Below are 22322 nucleotides of genomic sequence, written 5' to 3'. Positions count from 1 at the left end.
TATTAAGCAAAAAACCTGGTGACTACTCCTTGAGAAACATCATTGTCAGCATCTCAGAACCCTCCAACCCACCTACATTTATTTTGCCAGTCATACATTTCTCTTAGTATTTGGATAAATTATTACTTTGGCTTTTTGGAAACCACTTTTTTTTATTTTATGATTTTGTCCCCTAAAGGCTCCTTCCTAAATAATATATGTTAGTTTAAACATGTCTAGTTTTGAACATTATATAAACGGAATTCTCTTCTCTGTAATTTGATGTTTTGCTTCTATCAAAATTATGTATTTAAGAATTTATGTTGTTGTAAGGGGTTTTTCCCATTGTTATATATTGTCATTATATAAATTTACCACAGTAACATTTATCCATTTCACCACTAATGGACATTGGGTTGTTTTGATGAAATACGTGCTTCTAAACATGTATCGTTAAACTCATTTGCAAGAATTTCCCTAGGGAGTGGAATTCCTGGGTCATTTGGTATGTATATCTTTAATTTTTCTTGATAATGCTGTATAGTTTCCAAAATTATAACAAGCTACTCTACTGCCAGCAAAGTATGAAAGTCCTTTCTCTTTTTCTAACACTTGATATTATCAAACTTTTTAATTTTTGCTAATCTTGTGGATATGTAGTAGTACTACTTGCTGTAGTTTAATGTGCATCTCTGTTTGCAGATAGGTTTGAGCACCTATTTATACTGCTTGGCCATTTGAATTTTTTGTGACATGCCTGTTCAAATCTTTTGCCCATTTTTCTACTAATTTGTTTTTTTATGTTCTGGTTACCACTTCTCAGTTGTTCAAGTGTATTAAATATATACATTTCTATTACTCAGCTGTCATTTTACTCTCTTTTGGTTTTTTTGATGAACAGAAGTTCTTTTTTAAAATTAAAGTATAGTTTATATATTTACAATATTATATAAGTTACAACTGTACAGTATAGTGATGCACAATTTTTAAAGATTTTACTCAGTTTATAGTATTGGCTTTATTTCCTGTATTGTACAATGTATCCTTGTGACTTGTTTTATGCATAATAGTTCGTACCTCTTACTACCCTACCAAAATATTCCCCCCCACCCCGGCCTCTCCCCTGTGTAACCACTGATTTGTTCTCTATATCTGTGTCTTTTTTATTATGTTCACTAGTTTGTTGTATTTTAGATTCTAAGTATAAGTGATATCATATAGTATTTCTTTGTTTTATTTTTTTTTTTATTTTTTTTTTTTTAGATAGAGAATTTTAATTAAATTGGCATAGTTTATAAAACCAAAAAGATAAAGTGAAATTTGTCAGTGTATTTTCAATCCTTGCCTTAACAGGCTAATGAACACAACTTCGAACACATGTGAATCCTCCTCTGTTCTATGAGACAGTGAAGCGACCTTTTCAGTATTTAAATATATTAATATAACCAGTTATAGAAATCTAAATATAAAACCAATCTCTTATAGGGTTTGAGAAGGAATGCACCATCTCTCTAAAAAGTTTAATATTCCTTATTCAAGTTCAATCATCTCTTTAGAATGGGAAAAGTGATAGTACTTGTTGAACCGGAATTACTATCAAAATTAAAAAAGCTGACCATATTCGTTTAGCCACAAACCAATCTTATTTAAATCAGGACTGTCCAACAGAATTATTCCATCAGCCATTCATGATCTGAATTCTAGTGTGTGAGATCAATTTAAATATGGTACACATAAAAAGTCATGAGACACTTCTGTTTTATAATAAATAAGGCAGTGGCCAACTATTACTCATTGGTAGCTTTTTTGAGATAAGCTATCAAGTCCTCCCTCTCTCCCTTCTTCTTAATGCCAGCAAAGATCATCTTTGTTCCGGGGATGTACTTCTTGGGATTCTCCAAGTACTCCATCAGCGTCTCCTCTCCCCAGGTGATACCTTTGTTCTTGTTGGCATCTGTGTAAGAGACTCCAGCAGCCTGACCCGTCTTTCGTCCAAACAGACCATGGAGGTTTGGCCCAGTCTTGTGCTTGCCTCCCTTTTCCACAGTATGGCACTGGGCACCCTTCTGAACAAAAATCTTCTTGCCCTTCTCAACATCACCCATTTTTAAATCGTTCTTTCTCTGGGCGCAACCGAGAAGTTCCCGCTCACAAGCCGAACGCCCCGCTTTCTAAGCCCAAGGACACGCCGGTACGTGCCTAAGTACCGGTGTTGGTGCAACCAAACTCGTATTTCTTTGTTTTAATATGGAAAAACTTATCAGTATTTTATGGTTAATAGTTTTTGCTTATCTTTATAAGCAATTGCCCTATTCCTGAGTCAAGAAGTCTTTTTTATATTTTCTTGTAGAAGTTTTATAGTTTTGCTTTAAAACTTTTAGTTTATTATCCATCTGGAATTAATTTTTTGGCTTATTGTGAAGCTTAATTTCATTTTTTTCCATCTGGGTGCTTAATTTTTTGAGCACCATTTATTGAAAAGACTAGTTTTTCCCTGTTATTCTTTGGTGCCTCATCTATCATAAATCAAAGTTTTATAGATATGCATTTTTCTTCTATTTTTTGTCTTAATTTATTCTCTCCCCAGCTGTCTCTGATACACTGTTAAAACTATCCATTAAATTCTTAGTTTTAACCACAGTATTTTATTTTCCATGTCGAGAAAGCCTGTTTACTCTTTTTCACATCTGCTATGACTTTTTTATAATTCCTTGTTCTTTGCAGATATTTTTGAGCTTATTTTTTATTTATACACAGAAGATATCATTTTACAGTCTGTTTGATAATCTCAATATCTCACATCTTAAAGTATGTGCTTTTATACATTCTTTTTACGTCTTAGTTCCTTTTTCACCTATTAATTTTTCATTACATACTGATAAGTGTAATTGTGGAGAACTTTTGCATCTATGTTCATAGCGTACTAGTCTGGAATTTCTTCTAATGTCTTTGTCTAGCTGTGAATATCAGGGTGATACCAGCTTCATAGAGTGAGATAGGAAGTGTTCCCTACTTCTGTCTTTTGGCATAATTTGAGAAGGACTGGTGTTAATTCTTCTTTAAATGTTTAGTGGAATTGACCAGTGAAACCACCTGTCTGAGTTTTCCTTTGTTGAGAGATTTTTGATTACTGATTCAATCTCTTTACTTGTTACAAATATATTTCAATTTTCTATTTCTTCTTAGGTCAGTTTTAGTAGTTTACATATTTCTAGGAATTTGTTCGTTTCATCTGGGTTATCTTAACTTGTTGGCATATAATTGATCATAGTATGCTCTCATAATCCTTTTATATCTGTAAGGTCAATAGTAATATCTCCACTTTCATTTCTGATTTTAGTTACTTGAGTCTTCTCTTTTATCATTAGTTAAAAGTTTGTCAATTTTGTTGATCTTTTCAAAGAACCAGTGTTGATTTTTCTCTTTGTTTTTCTATACTCTATTTTATCTCCACTGTAATCTTTATTTCCTTTAGTTTAGGGTTATTAGCTTTGAGGTTAGTTTGCTTTTCTTCTAGTTCTTTAAAGTTTAGAGTTAAGTTATAGATTTGAGATCTTTGTTATTTTTAAAGCAGATATTTACATCTATAAATTTTTCTCTTAAACATCACTTTCAGTGAGTTTCATAATTTATATTATATTCATTTTCATTTATTTCAAAACATTTTCTGGTTTCCCTTGTGATTTCTTCTTTGACCCATTCATTGTGAACGATGTATTGTTTAATTTCCACATATCTGTGAGTCCTTCAGACTTTCTTCTGTTACTGATTTCTGATTTCATTCTTTTGTGGTTAGAGAATATACTTTGTATAATTTCAGTCTTTTAAAATTTATTTACATTTGTTTTATGATCATTGTAGTGGAACAATTTTAAAAATAATTGAAAACCTAATATAATGGTGCCTTCCTCTGGAAATATTTTTATTTATTTTTGGTAGGTGCTAAGTATGTTAATGTTTCCAGAATCTTAATTCAAATTCAAGGCCAAAGGTTCCCTAGGTCTCCTGGGGTCTCCTAACAAGCTGCAAGTATATGGATTGGCTGTCTAACTTCCATTTCATGCTTATTATGAGAGTGAATCTTTTCAGTCTTGGGTGGAATGGTTCCTTAGCGTCATTTTATAAATGTTTCTCATGGATCAGCGAAAGCATCCTTGAGGGCTGTGCTTCTGTCTCTTGATTTTTACCTTTTCCTGGATATTCAACTTGCAGTTCTCTTTCTGGTGGTTTTAATTTGTGTAAAATAATTTAAAGAAATGTTTTATTCAGCTTTTTTGTCGTTTTCAACAGGAGAGTTTATCTTAATTGCTAGTTTCTCATTTTAGAATGAGATAGTCCTTCTAGTGTCATTTTAAATCGTATTTTTAAAATAAATTACACACTGGGAGAATATTAAAGTAATGTCTATAACATCAGCATTTTGGGAAATGGCTTTTATATTTAAGTTAGCTAGTTGTGTAACTGAGGATCAACTTGTTTCATATCAAGCTATGTCGCAAATAGACGAAAACAGCTGTGTGTCCCCTTCCACTTAGAAAAGTATCACACATAGAGGCTTTAGTTTAAAAAGAGAATGCCTTTGCTGATGGATCAGTGAAGGTCCTTATTCAGAAAAGTATTTAGTTCATTGACCAGAACTGTAGAACATTACAGTTGTTTATAACTAAATCCCTACTATGCATTTTTAGTGGTTATTTGTTATTTCTTCTTCAAACTAGGGGCTTCACTGGTGGCTCAGTGGTAGAAAATATTCCTACCAATGCAGGAGACTCAAGTTCAATCCCTGGGTGGGGAAGATTCCCCTGGAAAAGGAAATGACGACCCATGCCAGTATTCTTGCCTGGGAAATCCCATGGGCAGAGGAGACAGGCAGGCTACAGTCCATGGGGTCACAAATAGTAGGATGCGACTTAGTGACTAAACAACAAAAACAGCTTAGAATTAGGTAGAATATGTTTTTTTTAAGGAGAGCTAAGCATGAGAAATCAAAACCAAGTTCGCTATTTATCTAGCTAGGTAAATGCCAATATACTGTCATTACCATCTTTTCCTTAGCTAAGAGAGGCTTCTCAAAGCTATTAGATACAAAAGTAACCTTTCTTGGAATGTCAGCTTTATACAAATATTAGAGACCAAAAAATCATTAAAAATTCTTTTACATTCAGGTTTTTATGCAAAAGATCATGGGGCAAATAATTGACAATATTTCACCAAGGTGTGTCAGTTATTACGTTAGGCAAGAAATGTCATAAAAATGATATTTGAGAGCCAGAAGTAGGACCATGAGTTATTTAATCTGTATTTATGTTGCTAAAAATGACAATGCTGCTGCTAATATTAAGAATAAATTATTAGAGTTCTTTCTTCACTAACAAAGTTCTTATTGAGTACATTGTTGCTATGATTTAAGGAGATAGACAGCACTGTATAAGAAACCCTTTCAGCCCAGCATATGATAGGAGTGATTTTACCTCTCAGTAAGATGTGCTTTTTGAAGTTTCTGCCTATAGCATCCCAACAGTATTCCATCATGCTACCTCTCTGGCAATGTTCTGCTCTTGGGCTCACCTTAGTGATTGATTGCTGGATGCAGTGAGTAAACACTTACTGTTTTAACTACATTTGTATAAGTCTGGGTTCTCGGAAATAGTGACACTAAAAAACGAGAAATTGCCCGTATAAGGACCTTGATGCTAGCTGTCTTCAGTTCAGCTCTTTTTTTTTTTTTTTTTTTTGCGTTAATAGACTCCATGACAAATACCTTATTTGTAAATAAGACAAGAAGAAAACTATTTTCTTCCTCAAGAGTATGTAATATAAAACATTGTTTTCTAGTTAAAATAAGCATAAATGAGATCATGGAAAAGAATGCAGAATTTTTAAATTTTTGAAATAAAATTCTCATGAAGATGTGTTTCTTGCTGGTACTAAGAGTATACTCCACCTTCCCCTGCATGTCCCTGAAAACTCACTATTTTTCTGCATTAGAAATTCTTAAATGAACATTTGGAGAAATGCTACCTTGTAATAAATTAAATCATCTAGATTGTCCTCTATCCCATGCTTAGAAACTGTGGAGAAATAAAGGATTGTTGAAATTACATGTGATGTTGGTGAAAACTGCACCATCTGTGGGCAGATACTAAGGAAGCAGATGAGAGCAGTGTTGAAAGCATGGACCTAGAACCTGCTGCCTATTTACCTGGACAAATTAATTATCTGTCTGGGCTTCAGTCTTCCTTATCAGTAAAATATATGATGTTGACATGTCCCAAAGGATCCTGTGGCTGTTAAATGAAATAATGTATGTTAAACTCACAGCAATAATTAGGCATTCAGTAGATGTTGATACAATATAATGCAGTTATTAAGACCACAGTCTTTGTAGTTATAAGCCTGAATTCAAATCACAAATCAGCCATGTAAATAGTAGCTCTGTGAGCCTAGCCAGATTATTAACCTTTGCAGGAAACTTCATTTTCTTCCTTTGAAAAATATGAGTAGGATTACATAGCTCTTTGTGAGATTAAAATTTAGTAGCAACATAATCAAATGTTATTTATTACAAGAATTAAAATATAGCATCTAAATTAATATAAACCATCATTTTTTTATTTATTTTTTATGTTTATAACTTTTATTGTTTTGGCTATTTTGTTCAGGCTAGAAACAGTATCTAAAACATTTCAGTGTTCACACTGTATTAAAGGTTTGCCTAAATATGGAATTCTATCTTTCTTTTTTTTTTTTCTTGAGTGGTGAGAACATGATTGTTTATTTTCCTTTTTTTTTTCCATTTATTTTTATTAGTTGGAGGCTAATTACTTAACAATATTGTAGTGGGTTTTGCCATACATTGACATGAATCAGCCATGGATTTACATGTATTCCCCATCCCGATCCCTCCTCCCTCCTCCCTCTGGGTCTTCCCAGTGCACCAGGCCCGAGCACTTTTCTCATGCATCCAACCTGGGCTGGTGATCTGTTTCATCCTAGATAATATACATGTTTTGATGCTGATCTTTCGAAACATCCCACCCTCGCCTTCTCCCACAGAGTCCAAAAGTCTCTTCTGCACATCTGTGTCTCTTTTTCTGTTTTGCATATAGGGTTATCGTTATCATCTTTCTAAATTCCATATATATGTGTTAGTATACTGTATTGGTCTTTATCTTTCTGGCTTACTTCACTCTGAATAATGAGCTCCAGTTTCATCCATCTCATTAGAACTGATTCAAATGAATTCTTTTTAATGGCTGAGTAATATTCCATGGTGTATACGTACCACAGCTTCCTTATCCAAAACCATCATTTTAAATATTAAAGGAGAAAAACTATTAATAGAAACAAAAGGCATAAATTAAAATTCAACACTTATTCCTAACTGTTAATAATTTTAAAGATTTAACTTAAGAAGAGCCTAGTTTAGAGTGGTTACGAAAAAACTGCCAGAGAACATCATGTCTAATAATGAAACATTGATTCACTGTCCTGGAGGTCATGGCCAGCTCAATATAACAAGAAAAAGCAGTGCTGATAACAGATGTGCACCAGTATAGCCATGTGGATTGTTTGAAGTCATTTCTTGCTTTTGATTGGTTGATATATGGTGAAATATGTTGCTAACATATCTGAACATGCCTGAGTACTCCATTATCTTACCCACACACACCTATATCCCCTGGCCAGCTCCCGGTGCATGCCCCTGACAACAACGAGAGGAAACCCTTGCAGATGGCTAATGAGCATCACAGAAAGCTGACTCAACTCTGAGGAACTGAGAGAAATCACCCAAATGTGAACATTCAGCACCTCCCTAAGGAAAGCAATGGAAGGACTGATGATGAGGCTGAAGCTCCAATACTTTGGCCACCTGATGCAAAGAGCCGACTCATTAGAAAAGACCCTGATGCTGGGAAAGATTGACGGCAGGAGGAGAAGAGAATGACAGAGGACAAGATGGTTGGATGGCATCACCGACTCAATGGACTTGAGTTTGAGCAAGCTCTGGGAGTTGGTGAAGGACAGGGAGACTGGCATGCTGCAGTCCTTGGGGTCGCAAAGGGTCAGACACTACTGAGTGAGTGAACAGCAAGGGAAAGCAAAAGGGAGGCTGTCAGCACATGGACTGGCTTAGCAGGATCAAGAGAAGGCATATAATCTTTAACAGTCCCTCACAAGAGGAACCAAAAGTGTGGAGCAAGTGTATTCATGGAATAGTTCTGAGAAACCTTAGAATCACTATCAAAACTGACCAAGTTAATTTTTCCCCCAAAGTCAGACTTCTTTACTGTGATGGCTTCTTTAAATGATAATACAGCAGTGCAAGACATGAAGGAAATATGATACAACCGAATGAACACAGTTTTCCAGCAACTGACTCCAAAGAGATGGAGACCTAAAATTTAACCCAAGCAAGAATGAAAAGGAGTGAAGAAAACCTAACAAGAACCATGGTCTACCAGTAAAAAAAAAAAACCAGTCTGCTTTATTGAAGTACAAGTAGGAGAAGAAAGGGTCTCTTGAGAAAGTTTATTTAAAGAAATAATGCCTGAGAACTTCGCAGTTATGGGAATTTGGAAAGAGTTTTGTGTATCCAAATTCATGTAACTCACAGCTGCCCCAAAGTTGCAATCCCAAATAATCTTAAAGACCCAAAATATAATACAACTGTTTAAAGTCAAAGACAAAGAAAAATTTTAAAGCAGCTGAAGGAAAAAAAAGATCTTCACATACAAAAGACTGTTCCCACCCACCCACCAACAATAAGGCCATCAGTGCATTACTGCCAAACAAGAATACTATACCCAGCAAAGCTGTCCTTCAGAAATGAAGGTGAGATAAAGACTTTCCCAAATAAAATCTGAGGGAGTTCATCACATTATTCCTGCCTTGAAGAAGTGCTGCAAGGAGTTTTTTAAAGCTGAAATGAAAGAATACTAATTAGTGACATGAAAATATAAAACTATCTAATAATGAAATGAATGTTAATCACTTAAGTCTTGTGTAAATCTTAAAGGACAAAAGTATCAGAAGTAACTACAATAGTCTGTGATAAGAGACTATTATAAGTTGTTTTACATAAATTTCATGGTAACCAAGATGCAAAACCCCCAAAATGGTCATACCAAAAGAGGAAGAAAAGATAAGAGAACTACAAAGTGGCCAGAATACAGTAAAATGACTTTAGCAAGTCCTTACCCATCAAGAATTACTTTAAATGTAAACCGATTATCAATCAGAAAGCATAGAGTGACTGAATGGATTAAAAAGAAAAAAAAAAGACCTCAGTATATGCTGGCTGCAAGATTAAAAGCTGTCCCTCTAAGATAAGGAATAAGACAAGACCACTTACTGTCACCAGTTTCTTCCAACATAGTGCTGGAAGTTGTAACCAAATAAATTAGGCAAGAAAAAGAAATAAAAATGAATTCAGATCATAAAGGAGGAAGTAAAATTGTCTCTATTGGCAGTAGATACATCTCATATATAGAAAGTCCCAAGACTCCAAGAAAAGCTGTTAGAACTAATAAAATCACTAAAGTTGGAGAATACAAGATGAATATGCAAAGATCTGTAGTTTTTCTATACACTAACAAGGAAGTATTTGAAAAAGAAATAAAGGAATCCAATTTACAACAGCATGAAAAACAATAAAAGACTTAGAAATAAATTTAACCAAGAAAATGAAAAAATCTATATACTAAAACGATAAGAAACTGATGAAAGAAATTGAAGAAGGCACAAATAAATGGGGGTAAAATCTCATGTTCATGGATTAGAAAAATTAATATTGTGAAAAATGTCCATATGGTACTTCCTTGCTGGTCCAGTGGATGAGATTCCACCTGCCAATGTAGGGGACACAGGTTTGATCCCTGGTCCAAGAACTAAGATCTCGCATGCCATGGGGCAGCTGAGCTTGTGTGCCACAACTACTGAAGCCCAGGCACCCATGCTCCACAATAGGAGAAGCCACCATAACAAGAAGCCCGCTCACCACAAATAGCGAAAATTCCATGTGATGCAACAAAGAGCTTGTGTGCCACAATGAAGACCCAGTGCAGCCAAAAAAAAAAAAAATTCCATACTAACCAAAACCATCTATTGATCCAATGCAATCCCTATGTAAAGCTATACTAATCAAATATAGTTTAGTGCTGGCATAAAAACAAACAAACAAGTGGAATAAAATTGAGAGCCTAAAAATAATACATATAGAGTCAACTATTATTTGACAAGGGGGCCAAGAATAGTCAACAGGGATAAAGATAGTCTCTTCAAAAAGCAGTATTGGAGAAATTGGATAATCACATTCAGAAGAATTAACTCAAAGTGGAATGAAGACTTAAATGTAAGGCCTGAAGATGTAAAACTTCCAGAAGAAAACAAGGGAAAGCTCCTTCATTGGTCTTGGTCATGATTTTTTTGGATATGACCAAAATTACAAGCAACAAAAACAAAAATAAACAAGTCAGACTATATCCAACTTAAAGGCTTTTATGTAGCAAAAGAAACAAGCAACAAAATGAAAAGACAACTTATGGAATGGTAGAAAATATTTGCAAACCATATATCTAATTAGGGGTTAATATCCAAAAAATATAAGAAACTCCTGCCACTCAATAGCAAACAATAATAATAATCTCATTTAAAAGTGGGCAAATGTACCTAAAATTGATATTTTTAAGAGCACATGAAAAAGGCCAACAGGTTCTTGAAAAGAACATCATCATCAGGAAAATGATTATAGACTCACAATGAGATACCACCTCAGTCTGTTAAAATGGCTGTTATCAAAAGGATAGCAATTATCAAAGGTTGGCAAGGATGTGGAAAATAGAACTTTATACACTATTGATAATAATATAAATTGGTATAGATTGGTATAAGTATTATGGAAAGCAGTATGGAGGTTCCTCAAAAAATTAAAAATAACGCTACCATATGCTCTAGCAGTCCCACTTGTCAGTATATAGTTAAAGGAACTGAAGCCAGTCTCTTAAAGAGATACCTGCACTCCTGTGTATATTGCAGTTTTATCCACAATAGCTAAGACACTTGCTGGTGTTCAGTTGCTAAGTCATGTCCGACTCTTTGCGACCCCATGAACTGCAACATGCCAGGCTTCCCTGTCCTTCACAGTCTCCCAGAGTTCGCTCAGAATTATATCATTGAGTTGGTGATGCTATCGAACCATCTCATCCTCTGCCACCCTCTTCTCCTTTTGCCTTCAGTCATTCCCAGCGTCACAGTCTTTTCCAGTGCGTTGGCTCTTCGCATCAGATGGGCAGAGCTTTGGAGCTTCAGCTTTAGCATCAGTCCTTCCAATGAATATTCAGGATTGATCTCCTTTAGGATTGACTGGTTTGATCTCCTTGCAGTCCAAGGGACTCTCAAGAGTCTTCTCCAGCACCTCAGTTTGAAGGCATCAATTCTTGGTGCTCAGTTTTCTTCGTGGTACAACTCTCAAACGTCCATACATGGTTGCTGGGAAAACCATAGATAGCTTTGACTGTACAGACCTTTGTCAGCAAAGTGATGTCTTTGTTTTTTAATATGCTTTCTAGGTTTGTGATAACTTTCCTTCCAAGGAGAAAGTGTCTTTTAATTTAATGACTGCAGTCACCTTCTGCAGTAATTTTGAAGTCCAAGAAAATAAAATTTATCACTGTTTTCACTTTTTTCCCCATCTGGTTGCCATGAAGTGATAGGACCAGATGCCATGATCTTAGTTTTTTGAATGTTGAGTTTTAAACCAGCTTTTTCATCCTCCTCTTTCACCCTCATCAAGAGGCTCTTTAGTTCCTCTTCACTTTCTGCCATTTCTTCACTTTTTGGTATCATATGTATATCTGAGGTTGTTGATATTTCTCCTGGCAATCTTGATTCCAGCTTGTGATTCATCCAGCCCAGCATCTTGCATGATGTACTCTGCACGAAAGTTAAATAGGGTGGCAATATACAGCCTTGATATACTGCTTTCCCAGTTCTTAACCAGTCTTGTTGTTCCATGTCCAGTTCTAACTATTGCTGCTTGACCTGCACACAGGTTTCTCAGAGGACAAATAAGATGGTCTGGTATTCCCATTTCTTGAAGAATTTTCCACAGTTTGTTGTGATCCACAGAGTCATGAAAATAAGCTAAACATCCATCAGCAGATTAGTGGATAAAGAAAATGTGGTGTGGAAATATGCAGTGAATGTTATTTAACCTAGGATAAAAGGAAATCCTCGCATTTGTAACAGCATGTATAGAGGACATTCTGTGTGAAATAAGTCAGAGGAAGAACAACAAATACTGTGTGGTCTCATGTATGTGGAATCTAAAAATCAAATTTGAAAAAATAAAAAATGAAAATCAAATTTGTAGAACCAGAGAGTAGGATGGTGTTTGCCAGGGCCTGGGGGTTAAGGTAAATGGGAAGCTGTTGGTCGAAGAGTATAAACTTCAAGTTATAAGAGGAGTAAGTTCTGGGCTCTAATGTACAGTGTGGTGGCCGAAGTTAACTATACTGTATTATATATTTAAAAGTTACAAAGAGATTATGTCTTAAAGGTCCCCAACTTCCCCCGCACATACACACACATATAATGGTAAGTATGTGGGACAATGAAGGTGTTAATTACCCTTATTGTGATAATCATTTCATGAAATATATGTGTATTAAATCAACCTACTTTTTTATTAAACCAGATACCATAAATGTGTACAATGTTGTGTGTCGATTATATCTCAATAAAACTGACAACTTTTGAAAAGATAGTCACTGAGGGGAAAAAGCAAAGAATTAAATGAGGGTTTTTATTGTTGTTGTTCAGTTGCTCAGTCGTGTCTGACTCTTTGAGACCCCACTGACTGCAGCACTCCAGGCTTCCCTGTCCTTCACCGTCTGCCGGAACTTGCACAAACTCATGTCCATTGAGTCAGTGATGCCATCCAACCATCTCATTCTCTGTCATCCCCTTCTCCTCCTGCCCTCTCTCTTTCCCAGCATCAGGGTCTGTTCTAATGAGTCTTTTTATAAGGTGTAGTAAATGTGTGATGTTGGTACAACTACATAGTAGAAAATATTAGCCCTGAAACTATTTTACATATATAGGATTGTGTATGTGTATATAACACATAGATGTACACATATACATACGTATATAGAGGGAATCCTGGTATTTTGACATAAATTGCATATTCAGTAGTAGAGATAGAAAGGACCCTTCAGTAATTGGGACTGGAACAATTATTTTTCCATATTAATCAATGAGTGGATGTATGTGTAAGTGAATTAAGTGATGGGATAAGACCACTATCTCACAAACTTGAAAATTGTGTGAAAATTAATTCAAGTATAAGTTAAAGTCCTATATGTACAAAAGCAGAACTTTTTTTAGTTTAGAAAAAATATAGTATATCTCCATGGGATTAGTTCGAAAATAATTTAGTATCTCAAAAGTATGTGTAATTAAGTAATATGATTGACCACATTGATGTGAAAAACAAAATTCTTCAAATAATAGCTTTGATAAACAAAGTTATATGGTATGACTGAAAAGATATTTGCAACACATATAATGAGAAATCAGGCTAGAAGAATGTATTAGTTTTCCTACAAATCAGTAGGAAAAGGTCAACCCATTAGGAACCTGAGTGAGTCATTAAAAATAAAAGAAATCCAGATGTCCATTAAATATTTGGAAAGATGCTCAATGTCATTAATAATCAGATTTCTGTAAATTTAAACAAGTTACCATTTTACTCCCAGTCTGGTGAAAACTGAAAATGGAAAATACTATGTGTTTGAAAGCATATGGTGAAAGGAATCCCTCATACACTACTGGTGGAGTATTAATTGATACACTACTTTGTAGAGCAGTTTGGCGAGATTTGGTAAAGGAGAAACTTTGCATGACCCATTTGACCCCCCAGGGTTCTATTTGTAGTTTCATACTTTGGAGAAACTCCTGTACCTGGATGCAGTGAGATCTATATAGGGACATGTGTTGCATCCTCATTTTAATAACAAAAGCCTGAAAATAACCAACATGCCATCAATAGGGGAGTGGTAATAGTAGAATGAACAAGTTGCAGCTTTGTTGTATAATAAAATACTATGGAGCAGCTCATTGATTATTTATTTAAGAAACATTAATGAACTTTCAGCTGTGTACTAAACACTTTGGATACTGAGGACATGATGGTAACCAGCATGAAGTCTTTTAAATTGTCACTTAATTTCAGGCCATTATAATGAATGGAGGTAAAGCGTACATTCACTTTGTGGAGTCGTCATGCTTTATACTTATAATTTATGCACTTTTCTATATGTATCATTAAATGAAGCATTTACTTTTTAATTTTTTAAAAATTTATTTATTTTGGGCTGCGCTGCATCTTTGTTGCTGTGTGTGAGTTTTCTCTGGTTGCAAAGAGTGGGGGCCACTCTTGCTTGGGGTGTGTAGGCTTCTCACTGCAGTGGCTTCTCTTTTCGTGGAGCATGGGCTCTAGGATACTCAGCCTTCAGTTGTTGTTACTTAAGGGCTCTAGAGCACAGGCTCAGTAGTTATGGTCCATGAGCTTAGTTGCCCTGTGGAAGGTAGGATTTTAATTCCTGGACCAAGGATTAAACCCATGTCCCCTGAATTGGCAGTCTGATTCTTAAGCATTAGACCACCAGGGAAGTCCCCAATTCAATGCTTTTTGATGTATTTGCAGAGTTGTGTAACCATCACCACAGATGGTTTCAGATCTTTTCCATTACCCTTAAAAGAAACCTTGTACCCATTAGCAGTCACTCCTCCTTTTCCCCTACCCCTTCCATCCCAGGCAACTACTTATCTACTTTCTGTCTGTTTGTACATTTGCCAATTTTGGAAATTTCACATAAATGGAATCATACAGTTTGTCGACCTTTGTGGCTGGCTTCTTGCACTTAACATAATATTGTCAAGGCCCATCCATATTGTAGCGTGTATTAGTATTCTGTCCTTTTTTGTTGCCAGATAATATTGCATTCTATAGATATAACACATTTAATTTTGTTGATAAACATTTGAGTTGTTTTTACTTTGGGACTATTATAAATAATGTTGCTATAAATATCCATAAGTAAGTTTTTCTGTGGCCATATGATTTTGTTTTTAGGGGTGTTTGTATGTAGGAGTAGAATTGCTTAGTTGTATACTATATTCTAGATTTAACTCTTTGAGAAACTGGCAAATTTTTCCAAATTGTCTGTACCACTTTACATTCCCACTAGCAACATACAAAGATTCTAGTTTCTCCACATCCTTGTTAATTTCTGTCAGTAGATAGATATACAGACAAATGTAGATATCCTAGGGAGTGTGGAGTGGAATTTTGTGATTTTAATTTGCTTTTCTCTTATAAGTAATAGTATCAAACGTGTGTGTCTGTATTGGCTGTTCATGCATATATTCTCTGAAGAAATGTCTATTCAAATCCTTTGTCCATTTTTAAGCTGGGTTATTTATTATTGTTGAATTTTAAGTGTCCTTTATATATTCTGGATCTAAATCCTCTGGATCTAAATCCCTTATCAGTAGTAGGACTTACAAGTATTATAATTTCTCCCATTCTTTATGTTGTCTATTCACTTTGTTATTGGTGTCTCCTTTGAAGCATAGAATTTTATTTTTTTATGAAGTTCAGATTATCTGTTTTTTCTCTGGTTGTTTGTGGATTTTGTGTCTTAATTCAAAATCATGACTGAGGTCTTAGTTTTCATGGTTACCTTATAAATACAAGCCTTCCCAAAATGGAAATCAGAAAATTATTTTTCCAGCCTCTCTTGACAGCTTGGCACAGGCATACTATCTAAGTTCTTCCAGTTAGAAGCACACATGCCAGATTTCGCATCAGAGTCTAAGGTGGTAAGAAAGAAAGGCACTACCAAGAGTTCATTCCAGTGAGAGTAGCAGGAGACACCTCCAGTTCTCAATTTCAACAGTGGCAGGAATTCGCAGTAGTTCAGTTCCTTCTGTCCACAGTGCAAAGTACAGCACTATGCCCAGCAACTGCAAGCAGTGTCTACGCTGCAAGTTCTCTTCTGCCATCCTGAAGTGTATCCATTTTGTGTGAGAATGGTAACTGCCAATCTGTTTCCCGTCACTGTAAATGAGGGAGAAAAATCATATTTTAAACTCCCAATTCCTTAAACTATACTTAAACTATAAAACACAGTAAAGTGCATATATAAATGATAGACACTTACGATGTAAAATGTCCAAAACATCATAACAATTAATATGATTGTTAATATTTTGTTTTGCATCCAATAGCATGTTACATATTCCCTTTGTTTTCAGTCAGTGAATTTTTTGAAGTATGTATATGTGCTCTGACATTTTATGAGTTCTGTTTGGAGTATAATTCAACTTGCATATCATTGTATTTAAAATGTACTGAGTTTGGGGTATATATAAATTTTTCTGTGTATACATCAACTGAAAAGCTTGTAATTAAAGATAAGTTCATTCTATAAAGTTTGGATTTTAAAAACCAAGAGATATTGTACTAGGAGAATGTTATCCGTAGAAATGTTGTTCAGAGGTATGCCTGTTTTTATTGAGCACTTGTAACATGCCAGGTACCCTGCAAGGGATATGATTCTTGTCTACAGGCCCATATTTTAAATAAAACATGGTTGTATTTTCTAACCCTGTCCTAAATACCCAAAAAGTTAATATAGAGGGGAAAGTAAGCAGAAATTCTTTTTTCTCTAACCAGATAAGCTTTCCTACTCCTCTCACTTTATGAAAAATTATAAAACATCTCATCAGATGAGTTCTGGATTCTAATCCTAGCTCTGTTTGGGTATAAACCTAGGCAAGTCACTTCCCTAGGTGACAATTTCTTTATAAGTTGAGAAGTAGACTGAATTAAGATTTCTAGGGTTCTGTCCAGTTCTAAAATTATCTGAAATTTTGCTTCAAACACATATAAGTAAGTCATATAAGCAGAAAATACTCAAATGAGTGCAACACTTTTAGAGCTTCTCCCTTCTAGAATATTCAAAATTTCTGTCAATAGCTTGTATTCTATAATTGCTCTCAGAAAAACCCCAGTGTTCCCCTTGTTTAGGAATGTCCTGATCTCATAGGATAGGAAGACAGTGATCAAAAATTGTTTTTTATCTATTTATTTTGTTAATTTAAAATATGTAACCAACAAGTATTAAGAAAAAGCACAGGAACCACAAAATTGATTATTAACTTTTCATCATATATGTTTCTAGGTGAAGGTCTATAATAAGAAAAGGGCAATGAGAAGATAAATTTCACAGTGTTAATAGGCAAGTCCTCTCTGGAGTAGTTTTTTCTTTTTCCAGGCATTACTCTGCCACTAGTGAAGTCTCATTATTTCTAAGTGTCCTAATCAATAAGGTCATGAAAGATTGATGTCAGGAGCTGTCACTGTGTTTATGACAAGAAGCATATAGAGTCATTTATAGGAGTGGGCAGTAATTCTCCTGTTAACTTGTAAGTCAGGGAATCAGTAAGCCCATCTTACATGTCTTTTGGTGGTGAAGAGAATCTCAGTGGTGTCCATCACTGACTGAGGAGAAGGCCAATATTGTTAATTGAATTTCCCTAAAGAGAACAAAAACATACCATCATGTCAGGGGAAAGGGAGAAGTAGAAAATCCATACAAGTCTCTGATATGTATGAGTTAGTTGCATTGATTTTCCTCTGCTAATGGTATGGGATGGATACAGAATTGTCCTCAGAAAGTAAAAGGTTGATTACAACAGCTCTTCTCCACGTAAGACTTTTAGGAGCAAACTGCCAATGTTCCAAATAAAGATATGTGTATTTTATTATAATTTTGAAGTAAAACATTTTAGTTTTATTCTATTAAAGTAATACATATTGTAGAAAAAGTGTAACACTTAAACATTTTCTTATTATTTCTTATGAACATGCTTTTTAAGAACCACACAGTTTTCTATCATATGAGAGTACTATAATTTAGTTGGTTAATCATCTGTTTTGGAGATCTTTAGGTTCACAAAGCCTTTTGGAAAGAAAAATAATCTTTATTTCTATAACATGTTCATTGTTTAAAACAAAATTAACTAATATAGAAACAGAATAAGTGAAAGCTCCTTCCTCTTTCCCTCCTTGGCCCTCTTCTCAGATTTAACAGCTGTTAACAGTTTGGAAGATATCCTCCCGTATTTTTGGTTGTTTCATATTCTTATGCATATACGTGCATACATGTTTTTTCTAGTTAAAAAATCAAGCTATATGTATTGTTAGTCGTTTCTTTTCAGGTATTATCAGTATTATCCTACATGAGCACATCATCTACCTGATTCTCACCATTTTAATTAGCTGGGCTTGTTTTTCAGTTGAAAAAAATGGCAACACATGGCTTTAGAAAAAATTAAGCCATCCAAAAGGGAATTCCGTGTAAAGGAAATTTCTCTTTTACTTTACCCTGGAAATTCTTTTTAAAGACTGAATAGTGTTCCATGGAATAGTTGTACAATCAGCTTATTTAACCATTTTCCTATTGATAGACTTTTGTTTGGATTGGGGGGGTTGCTTTATCAATAGTGCTTCAGTGTACATCCCTGTATGTATGCCGTCATGGGCCTGGGCTTATATTCCAGGACGCGTGCCTGTGTGCTGAGTCACTTTAATCATGTCCAACTCTTTGAGAGCCTTCGGACTATAGCCCGCAAGGCTCCTCCATCCATGGGATTATCCAGGCAAGAACACTGGAGTGGGTTCCCATGTCCTCCTCCAGGGGATCTTCCTGGAGGATAGATTTACTAGATATGGAACTGAAATTCTGATTTTTTAAAAAAGCTAATTATGTATACTTCAGACATGTTAGAACCTATTAGGTTGGTACAAACGTAATTGCTGTTTCAGACCATGAACATGAAAGTGAAAGTCACTTAGTCATGTCCGACTCTTTGTGACCCCATGGACTATACAGTCCATGGAATTCTCCAGGCCAGAATACTGGAGTGGGTAACCTTTCCCTTCTCCAGGGGTTCTTCCCAACCCAGGGGTCAAACCCAGGTTTCCTGCATTGTAGGTGGATTCTTTACCAGCTGAGCCACAAGGGAAGCACTTTAGACCATGAATTTCACATAAATCTTTAGAGTGAGGCTGAAACACCTGTTTATTAATGAAAGTAGGAACCATTACATTTTTGCCAAGGGGAATAAGTTTGCTTATTCCTGTAGTGTAAAAATCCACGCTTCCAGATTCGACGAACTCTTGGAAAGCATTTTCTGCCTCCTGCTCGTTGTGGAAGCATTTTCCCTGCAAAAAGTTGCTGTCAAGATGCTTGAAGAAGTGGTATGCTCAAGATGCTCTCGATTGGTGAGAGGTCAGGTGAATATGGTGGATGAGACAAAACTTTATAGCCCAATTCGTTCAACTTTTGCAGCATGGATTGTGCAATGCGTGGCCGATTGGGCACTGTCATGGAGAAGAATTGGGCCCCTTCTGTTGACCAGTGCCAGCTGCAGGCATTGCAGTTTTCAGTGCATCTCATCTATTTGCTGAGCATACTTCTCAGATGTCATGGTTTTGACGGGATTCAGAAAACTCTAGTGGATCAAATCAACAGCAGACCACCAAACAGTGACCATGGCTCTTTTTGTGGTGCAGGTTTGGCCTTGGGAAGTGCTTTGGAACTTCTTCTTGGTCCAGCCACCGAGCTGGTCATTGCCAGTTGTCATATACAATCCACTTTTTGTTGCACGTGACAATCCGATTGAGAAATGATTTGTTGTCGCAAAGAATAAGAGGACACTTTGAAATGGTTTTTTTTTCAGTCAGCTCATGAGGCACCCCCTTACTGAAGTTTTTTATCTTTCTAGTTTGCTTCAAGTGCTAAATGACTGTAGAATGGTCGGCATTGAGTTCTTCAGCAAATTCTCATGTAGTTATAAGAGGATCAGCTTTGATGATGACTCTCAATTGGTCATTCTCAACTTCCAAAGCCCAGCCATTATTGCTCCTCGTCTTCAAGGCTCTCATCTCCTTTGCAAAACTTCTTGAACCACCACTGCATTATACATTCGTTAGCAGTTCCTGGGCCAAACGCATTGTTGATATTGCAAGTTGTAGTCACTGATTTACAACCCATTTTTACTCAAATAAGAAAATTACTTGATTTTCTTTTTGTCTAACATTTTTTCCCTAGTCTAAAGTGAATATAAAATAAAAAGCAAGTAGTAAATCATTAGCAAAAAGCAAAGTGAGAAATGCATGTTAAAATTATATATAACCACATTTATTTAGGAATGTATTCCAATATCAAATGGCTAATTTCAGCAGTGTAAAACCTCAATTACTTTTGCAACACCCTTATATAACCTTCTTTGCCAGGAGAAATATCAATAACCTCAGATATGCAGATAACACCACCCTTATGGCAGAAGGTAAAGAGGAACTAAAGAGCCTCTTGATGAAAGTGAAAGAGGAGAGTGAAAAGCTGGCTTAAAACTCAACATTCAAAAAACTAAGATCATGGCATCTGGTCCCATCACCTCATGGCAAGTAGATGGGGAAACAATGGAAATGGTGGCAGACTTTATTTTCTTGGGCTCCAGAATCACTGCAGATGGTGACTGCAGCCATGAAATTAAAAGACGCTTGCTCCTTTTAAGAAAAGTTGTGACAAGCCTAGATAGCATATTAAAAAGCAGATTCATTATTTTGCCAACAAAGGTCTGTCTAGTCAGAGCTGTGGTTTTTCCAGTAGTCGTGTATGGATGTGAAAGTTGAACCATAAAGAAATATGAGCGCCAAAGAATTGATGCTTTTGACTTGTGGTATCGGAGAAGACTCTTGAGAGTTCCTTGGACGGCAAGGAGATCAAACCAGTCCATCCTAAAGGAAATCAGTCCTGAATATTAATTGGAGGGACTGATGCTGAAGCTGAAGCTCCAATTCTTTGACCACCTGATGCGAAGAACTCATTGGAAAAGACCCTGATGCTGGGAAAGATTGAAGGCAGGAGGAGAAGGGGACAGAAGACAAGATGGTTAGATGACATCACTGACTCAATATACATGAGTTTGAGCAAGTTCCAGGAGATGGTGAAGGACAGGGAAGCCTGGCATGCTGCATACAGTCCATGGGGTCACAAAGAGCCAGATACGATTGAGTGACTGAACAGCAATAGGCTGTCATAAAAATTCATTTGGCAATGTTTTAATCTCATAACTGTAAATGTTATTTACTATAACCTTATAGTATATAATTATAAAATAGTAGAATTTGGTTTGCAGTGCTATCTTAATTAGAAGATAACTTGAAGTCTTCTGGAGAACTGGGCTGGACTTGCATAACTTTTCATAAAGGCTGTACAGAGAAGTCATAACAACTATCTCCCATAGGACTGAAGAAATGAAAGAATGAGATTTATTTAATTTTATAGAAAATTAGAGTTATAAATTTTATTCCATACTCTTCCACTTAAAGTTATTGAAAAAACAGAAAGCCTAAATAGATTTTAAAATTCGGCTCCAATTAAAAGCTGTCCTTTAAAGAGACAGTTTCACCCTTTTTCTACTGGTTAAAACTGTCCTTTAGAGTAAAAGAAAAATTTACCCTTTTTCTACTGGTTTGTAGTTCTTTTGTCTCTCATATTACTTATTCTTGCCTCAAGTAAGTTGTGACAATACCTTTGGTGCATATTTTTTCAAGACTGATGACAACACTTATGACCTCCCAAAGCTGCTCCCTTGGTGACCACTAATGGTTTATCCAGTGTCAAACAAGATCTTTGTTTTCTTGATTTTAGATAAATTTGCAGGCCACTGCTTCACCAGTCATGAAGTCAGTTGTTTACATTTCAACAAAATGTTTGTCATAACTTTCAAATACAGAGGAACTGTAGACAGACGGTGTTTATCACATTGTAGAGACTGTCAGAAATGGTTGGCCTCAACATAACTGAGTTGAGCTCAGTGTTTACATTTTCATCTGCAAACTGTCAAGCCTGCTCACTGGAGTGACCAACTGCAGCATAAGAAGATGAATAGCACAGCATTTCTTATACTACTTGCCATATATTGGTCTGAAATAGTCTTGTTCCAAAAAAAAAAAAAAAAATGTGTTTTACAGATGATGGCTAAAGGATGAGAAGAAGCCATTCCAGTATTAGAAATTTTAAGATTACTATTATGGTTAATGACCCTCTTCTAAAAGTGAAATGTGGAAAGTCACATGTAGAGTGTGTTTCCTGTGGTGATATTTTTTTCCTGTCATCTCCAAGTTCTATCAGAAAAATGTGCTGACAAGTAGACAGAGGAGGAGGTTTTAGAAAGAAGTGGCCCTCTGCTTGCACTGTGGT

At 35.6% G+C, this 22322-nt stretch overlaps 1 protein-coding gene and 1 pseudogene across 2 annotated transcripts in view; one reads left to right on the top strand and one right to left on the bottom strand.

Moving 5' to 3' along the window:
• Window positions 1–22322, top strand: part of SCAPER (S-phase cyclin A associated protein in the ER) — a 398005-nt gene that overhangs the window by 201763 nt on the left and 173920 nt on the right. The window lies entirely within an intron of this gene.
• On the bottom strand, window positions 1459–2189 carry LOC136147114 (cytochrome c pseudogene; annotated as a pseudogene).

This window comes from Muntiacus reevesi, chromosome 15 (assembly GCF_963930625.1).
Source record: "Muntiacus reevesi chromosome 15, mMunRee1.1, whole genome shotgun sequence".
NCBI classification, from domain to species: domain Eukaryota; kingdom Metazoa; phylum Chordata; class Mammalia; order Artiodactyla; family Cervidae; genus Muntiacus; species Muntiacus reevesi.
This window is presented reverse-complemented; position numbering and strand designations above follow the sequence as displayed.